This window comes from Herpailurus yagouaroundi, unplaced genomic scaffold (genome assembly GCF_014898765.1).
Source record: "Herpailurus yagouaroundi ecotype Mexico unplaced genomic scaffold, PumYag 163, whole genome shotgun sequence".
Classification (NCBI taxonomy): Eukaryota; Metazoa; Chordata; class Mammalia; order Carnivora; family Felidae; genus Herpailurus; species Herpailurus yagouaroundi.
In genome coordinates this window covers 6,574,130-6,595,181 of record NW_024412404.1, presented here as the reverse complement: position 1 = coordinate 6,595,181, position 21,052 = coordinate 6,574,130, and the positions used below count along the sequence as shown (strand labels likewise).

General features: G+C 35.7%; 1 long non-coding RNA gene across 1 annotated transcript in view; it reads left to right on the top strand.

Annotated features, from left to right (window-relative positions):
- The first annotated feature begins 3,219 nt into the window (after window positions 1-3,219).
- Window positions 3,220-21,052, top strand: part of LOC121037507 (uncharacterized) — a 30,590-nt gene continuing 12,757 nt past the window's right edge. The window contains exons 1-2 of the long non-coding RNA XR_005793795.1: window positions 3,220-3,275; window positions 3,477-3,543. This is a non-coding gene — a long non-coding RNA (uncharacterized LOC121037507). The remainder of the gene's footprint in view (window positions 3,276-3,476; window positions 3,544-21,052) is intronic.

Here is a 21,052-nt window from a genome sequence, read left to right as displayed (position 1 = left end):
TCTTTCATTGTCTAACCACCAGACAATGAGTGAAATGATAGTGCCTTACATTAGATATTAGCTTCTTAGAAAAGCCTTCCTATCACTGAACAAAACAAATCAATTTTTAGTTGATTGTTGTGCATTGTGTATGGTAAGGGTTCAAATTCATTTTTTTTTGCATATGTATGTCCATTTTTTAGCAACGTTTGTTGAAGAAACTATCATTTCCCATTGTGTATTCTTGATTTTTATCAAGCTTTAGTTGACTGTACATGTGTGGGTTTATTTCTAGGCTATTTATTCACTTTCATTGGTCTATATCTTGATATTAATATGATGCTATTTCAATTGCTATCACTTTGTATTATAGGTTGAAATCAGGGAGTGTGATGCTTCCAACTTTGTTCTTTCTCAAGATTACTTTGGCTATTCTGGGTCTTTTTTAGTTCTATATGAGCTGTAGGATTGTTTTCACAATTTCTATAAAAAATGCCATTAAGATTTTTGTTCATGGAAACAGCACTGAATCTGTAGATTACACTGAGTGATATTAATATCTTATCAATATGTCTTTCAATCCATGAACATGAAATATATTTCCATTTATTTTGATCTTTTTCAATTTTGTTCATCAATGTTTTACAGCTTTCAGTGTTTAAATCTTTAACTTCCCTGGTCAGATTTTTTAAAAAGTATTATTTTCTTTGTGATGCTATTGTAATTGGGATTGTTTTCTAAATTTCCTTTTCATATGGCCCATTGTTAGTATATAGAAATACAACTGATCTTTGTTAATTTTCTATCCAAATGTTATTAATTTGTTTATTAGTCCTAGAAGGTCTTTTTTTCTGCATGTGAATATAGGAAATAGCTTCTTGACTTAGTCTTGAAAATGATTTCTTGGATATTACACCCAAGCATAATAAATGGAAGCAAAAGTATACAAGAGGGATTACATCAAATTCAAGTGATTTTTGCATGGCAAAAGAAGCAATAAAAAAACCAAAAGGCAACATATGGAGTGGAAGAAAATATTTGCAAACTATGTATCTGATAAGAAGTTAGTTTCCAAAATATGTAAAGAACTCTTACAATTCAATATAAAAAATAAATAAATAACATGACTGAACGTGAATTAAAAATTGAACTACCATACGATCCAGTAATCCAACTTCTGAGTGTATATTCAGAAGAGTTCAAATCAAATCTTGAAGACATATCTGTGCTCCCATATTCATTGCAACATCTTTCACAACTGCTAAGATATGGACACAATCTAAGATTATGCTAGATTAATAACTTCAAGTGATCTGTTTTACAACATAGTCTCTATAGCTAACAATACAGTATTGTGCACTCAGAATTTGTTAAGAGGATACATTTAACATTAAGTGTTTTAACACGCACGCACACACGTGCGCGCGCACACACACACACACACACACACACACCACAAAAGCAAAGGGACACAAAGAAACGTTGGGAGGTGTTTGCTATGTCTATTACCTTCACTGCCCTGAAGGTATCACGGTTATTCGCTAACATGCAAACTCATCAAATTGTATATGTTAAATATGTGTAATTCTTTATATATCAATCATGTCTCAATAAAACTTTTTTAATAAAGGAAAACAAAATATATGCTGTAATTTAGAGGGGAAGGCAGAAATGGGAAAACTTCACTGTATTTTAGCTATCTCATAATTTTAACTAGTTAATCTCTGAGAATATTTACTATTAGGAGCAAAATTTAAACATAGAATTATTTTCTCAGATAAAGCATGCTGCCAAAAAGAAAAAAGAAAAAAAAAAAAGGTGTAATAAAACAGCCCTGATTCTAATACTTAAAGCAGTGGATTAACTTTGAGGACATTATGCTAAGTGAAATAAGCCTATCACAAACCATAAATGCTATATGGTTTCACTTATATATCTAGAGTTAGAGTAGTTAATAAAAACAGAAAATGGAATGGTGGCTGCCAGGGTTTGAATGAAAGGGGAAATGAGGAGTTATTGTTTAATGGGCATAGATTTTCAGTTTTGTGAGATAAAAAAATTCTGGAGACTGGTTGTATAACAAAGTGAATACACGTGACATGACTGAACTATGCCCTTAGAAATGGTTAAAAGGCACATGTTATACATATTTTACTAGAATTTAAACAAAAATTATTGTAGTTATTTTCTCTCATACTTCATTTCATATGAATTTTCGATAATTTCGATCTCTTCAGTCACAACGATCAATGTTGTTACCAGACAATGTAACATAGCTCCCAGAAACGAATCTTTATTCAGCTATCTTAAAAAGATGAAAAGTAATTGTGAGGACCTGTATTAAGTTATGTGTAGCAGAAACAAATTAAAATAAATCACGGATTATTATAATATATCTCTAAGTACTGTTTGTGAAGGATTTTTTTTAACGTTTATTTATTTTTGAGACAGAGAGAGACAGAGCATGAACGGGGGAGGGTCAGAGAGAGAGGGAGACACAGAATCTGAAACAGCCTCCAGGCTCTGAGCGGTCAGCACAGAGCCTGACGCGGGGCTCGAACTCACGGACCGTGAGATCATGACCTGAGCCGAAGTCGGACGCTTAACCGACTGAGCCACCCAGGCGCCCCTGTGAGGGATATTTTGACTAATAGTCCCTTTATCAAAAGATGGGATTTGTTCAGGGTGAAAATAGAGTACATATATTATCATATAAAATAATATTACTATGGTCATTTGTTGTAGTATTATTTCATTTAATCAGCAACGTGGTAAGCAAGACGGAGGAACATTGTGAGCAACTTTTACTGGGTTATTCTGTGAGAATTACATATTTGCAAACTGTTTGGGAGGCACCGTAACAATAAAAAGTAAATGCCATTTCGCTCTCATTTTTTAGGGAGCCAAGAAAAAATGTGATGTATAAAACTCCCGATGATTGACTGTATAACTCCAGGATTCCAAAGAGCAAATTATCAGTGCCACTACCTAGTATTTTAAAGTTATGGCTCATCATTTTTATGAAAAAAAAAAAAAAGATTTATAAAGTATCGAATTTGTAGAAGAAAGGATTCCAATAACTCAAAAGAGAAACATCATATGTGGCAGAGACTACTTGCCACTAACCCATGATCTATTCTCTTTCTTTAGTAAAAGAACCACAGTTTTATTCGACATCGTATGTAATAAGCAAAAGGAATCTATTTCTGGGTTTCCTAGCAACCAGGTGAGACCATGTAAATAGGTTTGGAGCAACGCAGCTTAGGCTGTGTTACTTCAAGGAAACACCCATAAGAGTAAGCCGGCACCAATCCTTTACCACTTTGTTCTCTTTTCCTCCTGTCTGATAGCTGCTACAGACTATCATATTGATTGGATAGTATTTAATGCTGAATTCCGTTTAAACAAAAGCCCATACTTTGCTTAGGTTAAGATTATTTGGGGTTAATCTGTCATATGTAGGTGAAACTAATCCTAAGTGTACAAATTCATTGCAGGGTATAAGACCATGATCACTAAATGGAAATAGGACGAGTGGAAAGGAATCTTAACAGCAACAGCAGAGTAAACTATGTTAGTAAAAGTTTTATTATAGATTTAACTACTATTTAATTTAGTTTTATATTTCTTGTCATATATTTATAGAATCTAATTGTTTTACAAAGTTTGCTGGCAATAGGAAAAAAAAAAGAAGAAAAGGAAAGGGATTTTGCAATCTTTCTCCATTTCCTGCTCCATAAAGGCAATAATTTTTAAGTTTTTTCAAGCAAAATCTTTTATTTTTTATTGAAATTTACCTAAATTATATGCATATATTCTCCTTCCTTCCTTCCTTCCTTCCTTCCTTTCTTTTGTTCTTTCTTTCTTTGTCTCTTCTATATCTCTCTTCTTTGGTTAGGTCTGATCTTTTGACCTTCTATTTTAGAAGATGAGAATCTAGCTCTCCTTCGCTGTCCTGTTCCCAAAAATACACAAACACATTTCATCCACCTAATATACTTGTATATTAAATTCAGTAGATCAATATTCAATGTGCATACTAATATAGCTATGTCAACACTAGTCACGTCCAAAACATGTAGTAAGGCATTACGCTGTAAGTACTTTTCCTTTTATCTACATTTTGTTTTACCTAGATACAGTCATTTTCTTCTTTTATACATATACTTTATTTTCCATGTACTAGCATCAATTCTCCACTAACGTCTTCTCAGTGTTATAAAACTTCTTTTAAAATTGTCAAGCTCTTCCTCTTCAATCAATTCCATGTTTTCTGACGAAATCTCCAATGGCGTTTCCTGACTTGCTTCTATCTGGCGAGGTTTCTCTGGAGGCAGGCTGATCAATTATACCCTGGGTGCCATTATATACATACATATATATATATATATATATATATATGTGTGTGTGTGTGTGTGTGCGTGAACTCACCCCTTTGTAGTGTTGGAGTCTAGTTCCTGAAATGTTTGAGTCTCCCTGTCTGGGTTATTGCAACTTTTTATAAGGAATATTCATTTGCTTCCTGAAGAAGGTGTATATGAGGTAAAATTGTTGAGGTCTTACATGTCTACAAATTATCTGTATTGTATCTCTTGTTTAATTGGCTTTGTAAAATTGGGTAAAACATTTTAATTAGAAATGAATTTCTCTTAAAATTTTGAAAGCATTTTAATTGATTTCTGGTTTCTAGTTTTGATGTTGAGAATTTTTTTTAATGTTTATTTATTTTGAGAGAGAGAGAAAAGAGAGAGCAGAGGAGGGACAAAGAGAGAGGGAGAAAGAGAATCCCAAGCAGGCTCTGTGCTGTCAGCTCAGAGTCTGATGTAGGGCTCAATCTCACAAACCATGAGATCATAACCTGAACCAAAATCAAGATCCAGTGTCTCAACCCACTGAGCCATCCAGACACCCCTTGCTGTTGAGAATGCTATGCTTTTCTTTTTAATGAACATTTCACTTTCCTTTTTCAGAGATTTTAGGTAGTTCTTTCTCCAGGGTTTTGAAATTTCATAAATCAATGCCTTGTTGTAAGTCTATATTAATCCATTTTGCAGGACATTGAAATGGAGCCTATCAACTTGGAAATTGTTCTTTTGTGGGTAATTTCCTTCAGTTCATGGTTGGATACTATCTATATCTCATTACTCTTTCTAGCAGATTATTTAGAAGCTGAGTCTCCCCTAAGGTCTTTCATTTTTTAAATTATCTTTCTCTTCTGTTTCCTGTCCCTAATCATATTTTGATCTCAAGAATGTACCTCCACCTTTCTCTTTAATATTCAGTTTTACTTTCTGCCCTCATGTATTTAATTTTCAAGAGCTTCTTTATTGTTACCAAAAGGGTCCTTATTTTTACTAAACTCATGTTATAATTTCTTGGATTCAACACCATCTTTATCTTTCTGGTGATAGTAGTGATGATGTGTTTAAATTTTCTTTTTTTCCTCTAAAGTCTTCTTCTTTCACTGATGTTTTTTCTCTTCATTTTGGTCTCTGACTTATTTTTGGACACTTCTCTCAACTCAGTAACCATTGGCTATTCATTCACATTTCAGTTTGAATAGGGTCCTTTTACACTTACAAATGAACATTCTAACAGGATCTGATTGGTTGATTTCATTAAGAAACCCTCACTATCACTATTTTTTTAAAGGATTGCTCAGGTTCCAATAAGAGATTTCTCTAATCTTTTGCTTGGGGAGAAGGTGGAAAAAAGGTATGCATTTGGGATCCTAGTAAGGGAATAAACTTATCTACTTTTAACAATTATTATTAACATCTTAGTTAAACATATTCTTACATCACTCTAAGGTCAAGAAGGACTAGGGTTTGCCTTAGAGAGCCTGGTAAAGATTGCATTGTGAGATACCTAAGCTTGGAAGGAACCATTCCTACTCAGCTCAACTACAGATTTTAAAATTTTACAGATATGCCAAGGATATTTCTTCAGAGAAACTTATGTCCAGATACGAGAGATATCACATATATTGGTGATTCTGAAATCACAGATATTTGAGATTAATATTACAAAGTCGTTAGTTTAGACAACATGAGAAAACACCAATTCATAAAAAGATCAAGAATAAATTCAGGATTTAATACAGATGAAATGGGGACATGAGGTCTGATTTGGGGCAAGTGGTGCAAACATTAAAGTGCTAGCCTTTCTTCCACCAGGTTCAACCACTGGTAAGACAGAGAGTAACATTCCCAGAGATTTTCTGACTCCCCTATTTGCCTTCTATATAAGTAATTTATCTTCAAAGCAGAATTAAAAGTACTCGTATGGATGAAAGGACATTTCAGGTTAATCATCCAATTATATGAAGTGCATTTTTGGCCTCTATCTATACACCATGTTTTCTTGATTCTAAAACACACTTAATTTGAAAGGACACTATCGATTTATTAACAGTGTTTACCTAAAAACAACTTCTACCACCTTAAATGTGCATGCTGATTGAAAGACCTAGTTCGATTTTAGAAACTAAAATAAGAAAACATAGATACGTTACCCTTGAGAAACACAGAACAAAGCTTCCATTTCTCTGTACTTGCAATTCAAGCGTATCTTCAAATAGAAATAGCGTATATGATTTCATCTCCATAAATAGCACTGTAAACATTGCCTCCAAGAAAAGAAAGGACACTGTCAAGTCCTTCTCATACAGTTGGCCTGTTTGAGTAAAAAGTGCAGGGTCTTTTGCTTGTCTAAGAACTAAAAATAAACTAGTGAGGTAATTTAAACACTCTTTTTTTTTTCTGAGAAATACAAATGTTATTTTATTTTCTCGAAATTGGAGAATATATAAATATATTTGTCTAGTGGTCGTCTTAGATATCAGTGAATTTTTCTCCAGTTATCTCTATAATTACTTGGAAGTTTGATATTTCAAATATGGCACTGAGTGCAGGAACTCGACAAAGACTTGCGCCAGCTGGTAGAGTCTAATGCAAGGTCAGCCTTGTGCACTAATCAACAAGATCAGGGTCATGAAGTGGGAGGGGGACAGATAAAATTTTTCACAGCTTTGAAACATCACATATAGGTGGATACGTACATGTAGCTGGAAAGAAACACCTGCCTTGGATTTGAGTATCTGTCACAGGAAGCACTCTGGATGGGGTGGGGGGGAAGAAAATGTCTGGATATTATTGTTTTCATCACTATTCTTGGGTTTGTCTCTCCTATTATACAGTAATTAATATGGCAGCCATAGCCCCATTTTTAATGACTATCTTAGAAATATGAAAGCTTTAGCCATACGCCAAACCTTAGTCTATTATGGAAGAAAATTAGATTTTTTTTTTAAAACGTCAGTTCTGTTGCTTTAATTAAGAAATTTACATGGGGCATTTTATTTGGTTTTATCTTGATTTTTCTGAAAAGACAGAGACCGTGTAAACCTAGGAGGCATGTAACATATTTTCCGTTTTTAGACTCCATGCTTTAGGAACCCTATCCATTAATTACACAGTAGAGTAATCAAGAGAAAATGGAATAGCTGTACCTGATCAACATGACTTGCTTGGGTGTGTTGTTCATTCTCTGGTTTTCATTGTTCAAGCCCGGAGTCAGTCAGTTGTTAGCAATTCATACATATCTTCAAAGGCAATGCTGAACAAGAAAGAAGTAATATCACTCTCTGTATCTCATTGCAATTACATTTCTTATATGCAGCCCATCCACAGGATGGAGTAATTACAAGATAACATGTCATTTCATAGCCAACTATATCTATTTTTGCATAAATCCATTATATATTTTTTTATTATAAGAATTAGATATGCAAACAATTCATTTCTTGCAGAAACCAGTGCAACTGCTTTTCCTATCCACTCAGTGCTAGACTAGAAGCTATTTCAAGAGCAGACAGATGCTGGAATAGAGAATATAGAGTTCATAGCATCAGCCCCCATAACATCTGGTACTTTCAAGAGTGTTTTTTATACATTACTATTTTTTTCCTACTATATTTTTTCTCATCATTTATTTTCGAACTCACCCCATCATTCATCTCCCTCTCATCCTTTTTGATATATTTTCCTTTAATGCAAGTATGCATCATTTGTTCATTCACTCGCCGGCTATTTATTTCATACCTATTCTGTACAAGGCTTTGCTTTAGACTGTCGATACCACAGATAAAATCCCTGCCCTTATATACTTACTGTGCATTCTGGTGGGTGGACAAAGACAACTTTTAAAAAGAAGTTACAAGCATGATTACAATTAAGGAAGGAGAAAGATGTGGGGCTTGAATGTTACCCTCCTCTCTCCCTGGGCTGGTGCCAAAATGTTGTGTAGAGCTGTATATAAATGAGATTTCAACATTTTCCTCCGCTGACAGCTAGTTAGAGGGAACTCTTGGGGGCTTCCAATGGGGGTCAGAAGGAAATACATTAGAAGTGTAACCCACCTGTTCTTAAGCCTCATCTGTGACTTCAGGATGTATGGGGGCTTCATCTCCCAAGGATCCTTGGTACTTGATGGAGGTGTTTGGTAATGCTCAACTTTAGAGATATGTGGGCAAATAGAAAATGTCCATGTTGTCTATTGACTGTGCCCCATTATCAAGCCTTCAGTCTCTAATAGAGACAATAGCAACAACAACAACAAAAACAAAAACAGTTGAGCAAAGAGTATGACTACGACATAATTCCACTTTCTTAGAGGCCACTGTTGTGATTTTGCAACCAGACTCCATACAGCACCCAGATCTGCCACAAATATTGTGACTCCCATTGAACCAGTTGTATCCTGAAAGATAAGCAGCAGAGAAACTTGTATTACAGATGAGACCACGTGTAGAGCCTTCTTTTGTTAGGCTCCACTCAGGCACTCAGGTTACTGATAATAAGTAATAGCCACTAAATTGATATGTTGAAATCCAAAGAGGCCTCTAAAGACGATGTCTCCACATCATTAGCAGATACAACATATTACAACCTCCGTTTTGCTTTGGGTGAGAAATATTTAGCATTCAGATAAACTTTAGAATTCTAAGACAATAGTCTTCAGAATCTCTGAAAATTTACTTCTGATTTTATGGTATGCATCTGGTACCTAAATTCCTACCTTGATAAGAAGTTTCAATTGAACTTCTAGCTAATTAATATGATCAATAAAGGATTGGCCTTTGATACCATATTATGATTTTTAAATTTCAAATTTATTTTTCATGGGCATCATTTTGTTCATATTTTAGAAAAACCAACGGAGAAAAAAAAACACTTGTCGATATCTGAGCTAACACATTAAATCCAAAATACCTGATAAATGCAATTTTTTAACTTTGCTTCTTTTTTTTCCCTACATTTTAAATTAGCAAAATCTCATAATTGAGAGTAAGAAAGATTTATTCTATCTAGATTTGCTTGTAAGTGGCTTCCTGAGATATACTTGGACATTGGATCGGTTTCTACTTACAGGTTAGGAGACAGCAAAAGGGGTTTGGGTAGAGCTAGGGACATTGGTTTTTTTCATGGGTCTATTTTCCATAAGCATTTTGGTTTTGGATTAAAGTCTGGATCAAAGTTTGGGGTTGATGAATCTGACTGGCAGTGCCTGTGCCAAATGATCATACTCTCACTACAAGAAAAGTTGAGAAAGCAAATATCTGGCATTTTTATCTTCAAAAATGGAAATCAGTCTCCACTTCATAAGCTGAGGATTGCTATACCCAAAAAGGGGGTGAGATACTGGGCAGCAAAAGAAAGTAAAATGTCCTCTAGGGAATTCCTCACTAGAGGTGAGTTTGAAGCAGTAAATCTGGTTTAGAGTCAACACAAGAGGTCTTATGGATCTCCTAAGGTTTTTGATTATTTGCAACCTGGGATATAATTCAAAAGATTAAGATAACCAAATGTTTGTCCCTTTTACATTTTTAATAAACTTTATTTTTAGAGCAGTTTTTTTCTAGTTTTTATCTAAATTCTAGTTAACATATATAGTAAAATTGATTTCAGGTGTAGAGTTTAGTGATTCATCACTTACATATAACACCCAGTGCTCATCACAAGTGCCCTCCTTAATACCTATCACCCATCTAGCCCATTTCCCACCCACCTTCCTCCACCAACCCTCAGTTTGTTCTCTGTAATTAAGAGCCTCATATGGCTTACTTCTTCTCTCTCTTTTTTCCCTTTGCTCATTTGTTTTGTTTCGTAAATTCCACATATGAGTGAAATCATATAGTATTTGTCTTTCTCTGACTGACTTATTTCACTTAGCATAATACACTCTAGCTTCATCCATGTCATTGGAAATGGCAAGATTTCATTCTTTTTGATGGCTGAGTAATACCCCATTGTGTATATATATATGTATATGTATATACACCACATCTTCTTTATCCATTCATCAGGTGATAGACATTTGGGCTCTTTCCATAGTTTAGATATTGTTGATAATGCTGCTATAAACATTGTGGGGGGGGGGGCATGTGCCCCTTCAAATCTGTATTGTTGTGTCCTTTTGGTAAATACCTAGTAGTGTAATTGCTGGGTCATAGGGTAGTTCTGTTTTTAAATTCACAATATTGAGCAGAAGATACAGAGATTTCCCATATACCCTGTGTTCACACACATAAATAGCCTCTCCCATTATCAATATAACCAGCCGTATTGGTAGATTTGTTACAATTGATGAATCTATACTGACATATCATTATCATCCAAAGTCCATAATTTACATTAGGGTTCACTCTTGGTGTTGTACTTCTACACATTTGAACAAATGTATAATGACATGTATCCACCATTACAGTTGCATCAGAGTATTTTCTTGCCCTTAAAATTCTCTGTGTTTAGCCTATCCATCCTTCCCCCAACTGCTGGCAATCACAGATCTTTTTACTGTCTCTACACTTTTGCTTTTTCAGAATGTCATATAGTTGGAATCATACGGTATATAGCCCTTTTTAAATGGCTTCTTTCAGTTAGCAATATGCATTTAAGATTTCTCCATGTTTTTTGATGGTTCAATAGCTCATTTCCTTTTAGCACTAATAGCCCATTGTCTTGATGTATCACAGTTTTCTTATTAATTCCCCTACTGAAGGACATCTTGTTTTTTTCCAAGTTTGGGTAGTTATAAATAAAACTGCATGTTTTTGTGTAGGCATGTTTTCAACCTCTTTGGGTAAATATCACAATCGCTGGATTGTATGATAAGGGTTTGTTCAGTTTTTAAAGAAACTGCCAAACTGTCTTCCATTGGCTTTGTAACATTTTGCATTCCCACCAGTGATATGGGAGTTCCTGCTGCTCCATATCCCTGTGATCACTTGGTGTTGTCAGTGTTTTGAATTTTGACCATTCAGATAGGTGTGTAATGGTATCTCATTGTTGTTTTCATTTGCGATTCTCTGATGAGATTGACTGTGGAACATCTTTTCTTATGCTTAATTTCTACCTGTATGTCTTCTTTGGTAACGTGTCAGTTAAGATCTTTGGCCCTTTTATTTATCAGTTTGTTTCCTTATTGTTTAGTGTTTTTTTTTCCCTTACATTTTCAAATAATCTTCTTTGCGTTGCATTGTGCTATGAGTTTAGAGAAACTTGGGCCAGGCTTTAAATTACAAATTATTTCAGGAGTCAAGTGGGAACCCAAGATAGATTATCTTCCCTATTATGTAACCTGGGCTTAAGTATAAGAAACACCATGGACACCAATTTTCATAGAGGGTGGCTCTGTTATTTTAGAATCATTATATGTAATCAGGGTTCAAGACACTTTTTTATTTATTTTATTTTATTTTATTTTATTTTATTTTTTTAACATTTATTTATTTTTGAGACAGAGAGAGACAGAGCATGAATGGGGGAGGGTCAGAGAGAGAGGGAGACACAGAATCCGAAACAGGTTCCAGGCTCTGAGCTGTCAGCACAGAGCCCGATGCGGGGCTCGAACTCAGGGACCGCGAGATCATGACCTGAGCCAAAGTCGGACGCTCAACCGACTGAGCCACCCAGGCGCCCCTCAAGACACTTTTTTAAATGATTTACTGCAACTCCTCATGAAACAAGTATTCCCTTTTCACCAATTCTAGCTCATGCTCACCTCGTCTCTGCTTGACTGTCTCTAAATATGAAAAACTCACAACCCGCAGAAGTAGTCCAGAATATTATAAGGCAATTCAACTTCTGAGAAGTCTCTCCTTAATGTCTATCCCAGATCACTCTAAGTGTTAAGATGGGTTCAGAAATAGACTTTGAGATGGAGATTTGTGAGCACATTCATGGCAAAATGCCCCCTAAATCAACACCTCTAGGAAAGGAAAAGAAGTAGGATCGGTGGAGGGGGGAGTTTAACTTTGGTCAGTAGAGGACTCAGTTGATCCCTTGTGGGGATCTGGAGTTGGCCCTTTTAAGTTATCTTGCCTTGAGTAAAGGAATATAGGAGAGTTCAACTCCCCATCCTGTACCAGCCATTGGATTTGGGCCATCCATGGGGAGGGGACATAATTTTGAATGAGTAGACTCTCTTTAGGTGAGGACAGTTGTCAGAGAGCTACCATCACTTTCAAAAGCTGAAATGTGATCTCAATTCTGAGCAGGGTATCTAAGCTTAACATAGATTACTACCTATGACTTTTCTCCATTCTTTCTTATCTGCCTTCCATGGCCAATGAACTTCAATACCTCCTCCACACAGGCCAAGAATATTAGAGTACACATTTTTACTACTCATAAGTCTCCTAATGTTTTCTTTATGACAGTCGCAATCATATACGTTACATATTTGTTCCTCGAATTGAATGGATAATGTGGATGTGTCCTCACTGCCTACCATACAGTGATATATTTTAACTTATCCTAAAAAGACATTACTTTTTTGAAACTTCCACCTCATGACTGACCAATTAGTGATAGTGAAAATTCATGTTTGTCCTATTATTTCTATTTGGCTTTCTTCCCTCTCCTTCTACAGATCGTTTTATTGTGCCCAAAGGCAGAAACACAGTATTTCTAGGATATTGCAACTGACCTAATTTTGAAATACATAAATTTCCTAAAGATCCTGCCTGATTCTCCACCCATAACACCTAGCCTAGAACATAGTAGGTGTTCAATCAATGTTATTTGCATGCATACAGGAAGTTTAATTCCTAACTGACATGCAAATTTATTTAGTTAAATCCAAACTCAGACAAAGATACTGAGAGTTCTTATTCATATGAAATGTGGCCTTTCTATTGTTACTCACAAGCTCTATATGAGAGAGTTGATGAAATATAATGAAGACAAAAGAGCCAGATAGTCTCATGATTCTGGCCTTATTTGTTTCAATTCCCTTGAACTTTCTTGTGTGTAAGGAAACAGCTTTGTTAACAGATTCCCTTGTGATTTTGAAGAGTAATGAGAAAATTCCAAACCAACTCTTCACTTTTAATTTAATTATATTGATGGAGCCTTACACTGAGAATAACACTAGCTATCAATCAACTTTACCTACTTCTGTGTTCTGGAAAAACTCATCTCAGCTCTTTTTCCCCCCTTCTTTTATCACTGTCTTCCTTTTTGTGATTAAGCTAAGATAAACCATCTTTCCAAAGAGAAGTCAGTATTCAGTTCAAATTCATTTTTGGTGGCCAAAGCAAATGGATGCACTTTCCGTATGATGTAGCTCACCATTCACTAAGTTTTCATCTGTATTGTTTCCTCACAATTGGAACATATTTATGATCAATATCTTGTTTATGAGGAATGATTACTTCTTAGCCAAGGGGTATCACCTAAGAAATTTCAAAAAAAAAAAAAAAAAAAAAGAAAGAGAGAGAGAGAGAAAATAGTTTGCACCTGGCCAAGTTATTGGAACAGCCAATTCTTCATCCTCTACTACAGCCTGAATATCTGTTTTAATTACAACACTATATTTAGTTATTGATGAAAACTTCACATATAACTGCAATCGTATATAATTCAGAATTATATCAGTCTTGTGTTTTAAAAATTACATATAGGGGCGCCTGGGTGGCGCAGTCGGTTAAGCGTCCGACTTCAGCCAGGTCACGATCTCGCGGTCCGTGAGTTCGAGCCCCGCGTCAGGCTCTGGGCTGATGGCTCAGAGCCTGGAGCCTGTTTCCGATTCTGTGTCTCCCTCTCTCTCTGCCCCTCCCCCATTCATGCTCTGTCTCTCTCTGTCCCAAAAATAAATAAACGTTGAAAAAAAAATTAAAAAAAAAATTACATATAGTCCAAGTAATTCCTTGAAGTTCCTTGTAAATTAAAGCCACATTTTCTATAACATTAAAAAGGGGCAAGAAGTTGACTTTTTTAATTATTTTTTTTAATATATGAAACTTATTGTCAAATTGGTTTCCATACAACACCCAGTGCTCATACCAAAAGATGCCCTCTTCAATGCCCATCACCTACCCTACCCTCCCTCCCACCCCCCCATCAACCCTCAGTTTGTTCTCAGTTTTTAAAGAGTCTCTTAAGGAAGTTGACATTTTTCTAGTAACCTATTGTTATGTGAACGTAAAATTTGATAAAATGCAAACTTTTTTTCCACACGAAAAGCAATGTTCTAAGTGCTTTATTTGTAACAGTTTATTTACACTTATATGTTAGGAATTATTATCTTTGTTTGATAAAGGAAGAAACGGAGGCACAGTGAAGTAAAAAAAAAATTGTTCAAGTTCACAAAACTAGCAAAAGTATTATCTAGATTTGAGCTCAGGCAGTCTGATGCCAGCCAAGTCCACAATCAAAACAACATATCCTACTGTTTCTATTACTAAACACAAATTTAATTTCCCCTTGGCTCTTTTTTCTTGTTATTAAAATGACATGATTTTTTTTTTAAATAAGTTTCATTATCAACCTTTACTTTCCTATATAGTATCACAATCTTTGATATTGTCAGTCAGTGTTTAACTTAACAATGTTATCTTTCAGGATTCCACTATGGAATGATAAACTTAAGTGAAATGGTGTGTTACTTTGAAGGTTCTGATGGATGAGCATGTTGAAAGTCTCTAGGTATAATCAGGAGTCTAATATTTGTCACTAATTTTGTAACTTTGGCATATCACTTGACTTTAGAATTCAGAGTTTAGAATTTCAGGCCTTAAAATAAGACAGGTCAATTAAGTATAAAACTTTTGCTTCTGAATCATTGAAACTTATCCCTGTGCCTGGATCATAATCTTCGGCATTATTACCATCTGTATCACTTAATGAGCACATCCTACATGATTTGAAAACATTATTACATTTAATTCCCACAATCCTGGGAGTAGGTGTTCGTTTCAGTTGAGAAGACTGAATCTTAGAAAGGGAAAAGGATCCCAAATCCCACAAATCCCCAATCCCCAATCAGGGGTAAGGTGGTCGTGGAGCATTGTTGGAACCCTAGTTTATTCAATACTGAAATTCACATACTCCCCACAACAGGATAGCTCATAAATAATTAAAGAAAATAAAATGATAACCAAATTCTCTTGACCACTGGACCAGTGTTTCTATCAGTCAGGGTCCAGTAAGAAAATAGAAATCACTTGTCAGAGACACGGAGAGAATCTAAGGGAAAGAATTATTAACTGCATATAAAGCTGTTACTTGTGTAACTAAAAGTTAAAAAAGAGAAATGTAAGAGATCACGGAGGTAGGAACTGCAGGAGGCAGCGCCACTACTATGGTCAGGGGAACAAAAGGAGGGAACAAAGAGAAGATATTGGAATTATTAAAATGTAGGAAGGGGACCCCCATAGCGCTAAAACTAGGAAGTCCAGAGAGAAGGTGTTTCTTGGCTGGTGCAGGCTTTCATGGAGTGGGGAACAATGAAGATGGTTTGAGAATGTTGCAAAAGCAGTAGACTGGATCTGGCTGGAAGAAGGACCCATTCTTGCTTCCCTGAATAAAGAAGCGCTCCTTATGTGTGACGTCTACCGGGACGACCCAAAACACAGGAAACAGAAGAAGCAAATCCCATGTCCCTCTTGTAGCCCAACTGTCCTAGAGTGAGAGAGTAAAGCAGAAATGGTGATGGAGAGCTCAGCTCCAACCTCAGAAGGCAGAGAATAGAAGTGAATTTCGAGTTGAAATACAGTAGTTTAATAACTAGCACTGTGTTAAAATTAATTATGGATGTCATCCGCACTCCCAAGTCTATAGTACTTTGGGATCCGCCCTTCATACATCCATGTCTCTGTGGGAGAAAAATCTGTGCTTAAATTTGAGTGATCTGAGATTTTTTTTTAAAGCTAAGCCTTTCTTCTTTCCTTCCTTTCTACTTTTTATCCCTCTGATACTCTAACTGCACCCCTTTCCATCCCAATCTTCTACCTCCATGAAATATCAAATTATGATTCATAAGAAGGAATGGAAAACAAAGTAAAACAAAGATTCAAAACAAACAAAAAAAAATGTAGGAGGGGAAAGGTGAAAAAAACATTCCCTTATCTAGTAAGTTCAGACTTTATGATTCCACAAAACAACTTGTGTATTTGGGATAAAATATAAGGTAACTTTTGTTTTAACATTCTTAATGGAAGATAGAGAGAAAAATGTGTCACATGTATCCAGGGTCTATCTTCAATACTTCTCCCCAATACATTAAGCAGACAGCAAAATAAATTATTTGTATTGCCACAATTGTATTGGTGTCATAAATATTTTATTATTAAACTCGATTTTCTCATATAATATCCTTGTTGCTAAAATTATTTTTGCCTTTAACAATAGTACTTGACAGGTATACAATGTAGGATAAATAATCAGTGTGAAATCTTATGTTTCCTTTATGAGAACTCAGCCAACGCCAAGGCATATAGATCAAATTCGTGTCATTCTCTTAAACTGATTCTGGAATATAGTTCTGAAAACAAATGCAATCGATGCCTATTTATTACATTCCTACCATGTGTCAAAGTTTAAGCACTGAGAATTAAAATGAGAATAAACTAAATAGCATCTAGATATGGAAGAGATTAAAGACATTATGGAAAATATTATGTACAACTCGATGCCAATAGAGGTTAGCATCAAGATAAGACGAGAATGGAAATATTTTGCAAAGTATAAATTATAAATGATTCAAGAGGAATTTTAAAAAGCTAAACAATTGTTTATCATAAAATAACCAATTGTTAATCATAAATTGTTAATCATAAAATTGTTAATCATAAAATAACCAATATTTGTCAAAAAGTGATTTTCAAAATAGGTTGCAGGCCGCATCTTTTAACAAACATATTCTAGCTTACTTTTAATGTTGTAGAACTTTATTAAATTAAAAGATATAATTTCCAGGCTCCTGGGTGGCTCAGTTGGTTAAGCTCTGACTCTTGATTTTGGTCAGGTCATGATCTCACGGTTCCTGAGATCGAACCCCGTGTTGGGGTCTGTGCTGATAGGGTGGGGCCTGCTTGGGATTCTCTCTCTTCTCTCTCTCTCTCTCTCTCTCTCTGCCCCTCCCCTGCTGTGCACTTTCTCTGTCTCTCTCAAAATAAAGAAATAAACTTTAAATAAAGAGAGATAATTTTATTTGGCAAGAAAACAGTATAGAAATGTTTATTTTTCTTTTTAATTTTTTTTTCAACGTTTATTTATTTTTGGGACAGAGAGACAGAGCATGAACGGGGGAGGGGCACAGAGAGAGGGAGACACAGAATCGGAAACAGGCTCCAGGCTCTGAGCCATCAGCCCAGAGCCTGACGCGGGGCTCGAACTCACGGACCGCGAGATCGTGACCTGGCTGAAGTCGGACGCTTAACCGACTGCGCCACCCAGGCGCCCCTAGAAATGTATAAAGCAATCTCAAGTTAACGCATAAATACTGCGTACATCTATTTTTTATTCTACTTATTGGAAGGGAAGCCACAGTTCCTGTTCCTTTGCCCTTCGGTATAGAAGCTTAACATTAGTTTAATGCGTCTGCTAAATCAATGCACCACCTACCTTAACCATGAAAGGAGTATGTTTTCTGTTGACCAAGTTTGGACTAAAGAAATAGACATGAATTGACCCCACATATACCCTTCTCTTTCTTTGAAATTGGTTTGCCCTTATAGAGTACACTGTCTGATGTGTTGTCTGCAACAAGCTAACTAGAATATTTTCTGTGCCTTACAGCACCTGTAGTTTCCGGCACCGTCAATGACTACCTGGTGAAGTCTCATTTGGGGACACAGGTTTAGGAAACTCTAAACATTTTATAACATATAAGACATGTCTTTCCAACTAACCTTTATTGATAACGAAGGTGGCACTTTATCAGCTTAACGTGTTTTCTCTATTAGTGCTGATATTTATGGGGCTTCATAAAAACCCAACACTTCCTAATACCTTTTAGTTGAAGCTGAAAAGTTTATTTTCACATTTTTCTGGAAGAATAAATATGCCAACTAAATATCAACTAAATCTGAGGAAAATAGAAAGGAAAATATGGCTGCTTTTCTTTATCAGATATTAAAATATATTATAAAGCTCTTATAAATAAAATGTGTTGCTACCAAATGATCAGACCTTTCACATTAGGTGGCATATCAGGTGGCTATGGATAGTTCAGAACCCTTGAAAAGCATCAGGTGGAGGATGAACACAGAAAGTTTCTACGTGCAATTTTCTTTTGCTTTTTTTAAGATCATTCTTATGCTTCATTATAAAAATATCTATTCTGAAGTCCACTTTTAAATATCACAAAATGAATTCAAGATATCAAAAGATTGTGCTTTGTATTGTCAGAAGACATCGTCTTTGTTGCCCACTACTATCCCTCAGTATAATTGAGAGCAGATAATTGCAATAATATTTATATATTTTATTATTATTCAAAATTTACGTATTTAAATTCAAGTTAGTCAACATACAGTATAGTATTGGTTTCAAAAGTAGAACCCAGGGATTCATCGCTTACATCTAAAACCCAGGGCTCATCCCAATAAGTGTCCTCCTTAATGCCCATCACACATTAAACCCATCCCCCCACCTTCCTCCCCTGCAGCAACCCTCAGTTTGTTCTCTGTATTTAAGAGGCTCTTCTGGTTTGCTTCCCTCTCTGTTTTTATCTTATTTTTCCTTCCATTCTTATGCTCATCTGTTGTGTTTCTTAAATTCCACATATGAGTGAAATCATATGATATTTGCCTTTCTCTGACTGATTTATTCACTTAGCTTAATACCCTCCAGTTCCACCCCTGTTGTTGCAAATGCAAGATTTCATTCTTTTCTAATGGCTGAGTAATATTCCATTGTAGATATATATGACACCTTCTTTATCCATTCACCAGTCAATGGACATTTGGCTCTTTCCATACTTTGGTCATTGTCAATAGCACTGCTATAAACATCGGGGTGCACGTACCCTTTTAAATCAGTATTTTTGTATCCTTTGGATAAATACCTAGTAGTGCAATTACTGAGTCATAGTGAGTTCTCTTTTTCATTTTTTTGAGGAACCTCCATACTATTATCTAGAGTGGCTGCACCAGTTTGCATTCCCACCAGCAGTGCAAAAGGGTTCTCCTTTCTCCACATCCTTGCCAACATCTGTTGTTTCCTGAGTGGTTCATTGCAGCCATTTTAACAGGTTCATTGCAGCCATTTTAACACAATGAGGTGACATCTCATTGTGGCTTTGATTCATATTTCCCTGATGATGCCTGATGTTGGACATCTTTTCATGTGTCTGTTAGTCATCCGGATATCTTCTTTGGAAAAGTGTCTATTCATGTCTTCTGCCCATTTCTTCACTGGATTATTTGTTTTTTGGCTGTAAAATTTGACAAGTTACTTCTAGATTTTGGATACTAACTCTTTATTTGATATATCATTAGCAAATATCTTCTCCCATTCCATTGGTTGCCTTTTAGTTTTGTTAATTGTTTCCTTTGTTGTGCAGAAGCTTTTTATCTTGATGATGTCCCAAAAGTTCGTTTTTGTTCTTATTCCCCCTGCCTCTGTAGACATGTCTAGTAAGAAGTTGCTACAGCCAAGGTCAAAGAGGTTGCTGCCTGTTTTCTCCTGTGGGATTTTGTTGATTTCCTGTCTCACATTCAGGTCTTTCATCCATTTTGAATTTATTTTTGTGTGTGGTGTAAGAAAAGTGGTCCATATTCATTCATTCTTCTGCATGTCGCTGTCAGTTTTCCCAACACCATTTGTTGAAGGGACTGTCTTTCTTCCATTGGATACTCTTTCCTGCCTGGTCAAAGATTAGTTGGCCATATATTTGTCGGTCCATTTTTGGCTTCTCTATTCTGTTCCACTGGTCTATGTGTCAGTTTTTGTACCAGTATCATACTGTCTTGATTACAGTCTTATAATATATCTTGAAGCCCACAGTTGTGAGGCCTCCAGCTTTGCTTTTCATTTTCAATGTTACTTTGGCTATTCAGGGTCTTCTCTGGTTCCATACAAATTTCATGTTATCTGCTGTAATAGCAGGTCCACTTTACTAGGACCTGACTGTTTGAATTTCACTTTCCTTTAATGCTGTTTATATATGCACATATCATTTACTTAGGTCCCAGTACATTAGGGACTAATTGTCACATTGAATGGGGCACACTGTTCCTAGAGGGTCCTTACCTTCAAAATTTATAAGCATAATTTCTTTTTGAATCCTGAAATCCACTTCAAGAAATGGGATATAAGCCCAAACCTATGTAAATGACATCATTCAAGCAAATTTACTCAGGATAGGGGAGTATGTTTCAGAAGAGAAAATGCTTTTTAGTGAATCACGGGTATGACTAAATTGGAATAGCCAATTGAGATATCACAATAAAATAGAAAACATACTCCTAGATTATTCAATTCAACATTTATTTATTTTTGAGACAGAGAGAGACAGAGCATGAACAGGGGAAGGTCAGAGAGAGAGAGGGAGACAGAATCGGAAACAGGCTCCAGGCTCTGAGCTGTCAGCACAGAGCCCGACGCAGGGCTTGAACTCAGGAACCGTGAGAGCATGACCTGAGCTGAAGTCGGACGCTTAACCGACTGAGCCACCCAGGCGCCCCAAGATTATTCAATTTTTAAGAACAGGTTATAGTATTGTGTTTTCTCCACCTCTTATTTAGAATTAGGATTGATGAGAATATGATTAAAATGTGACTAGA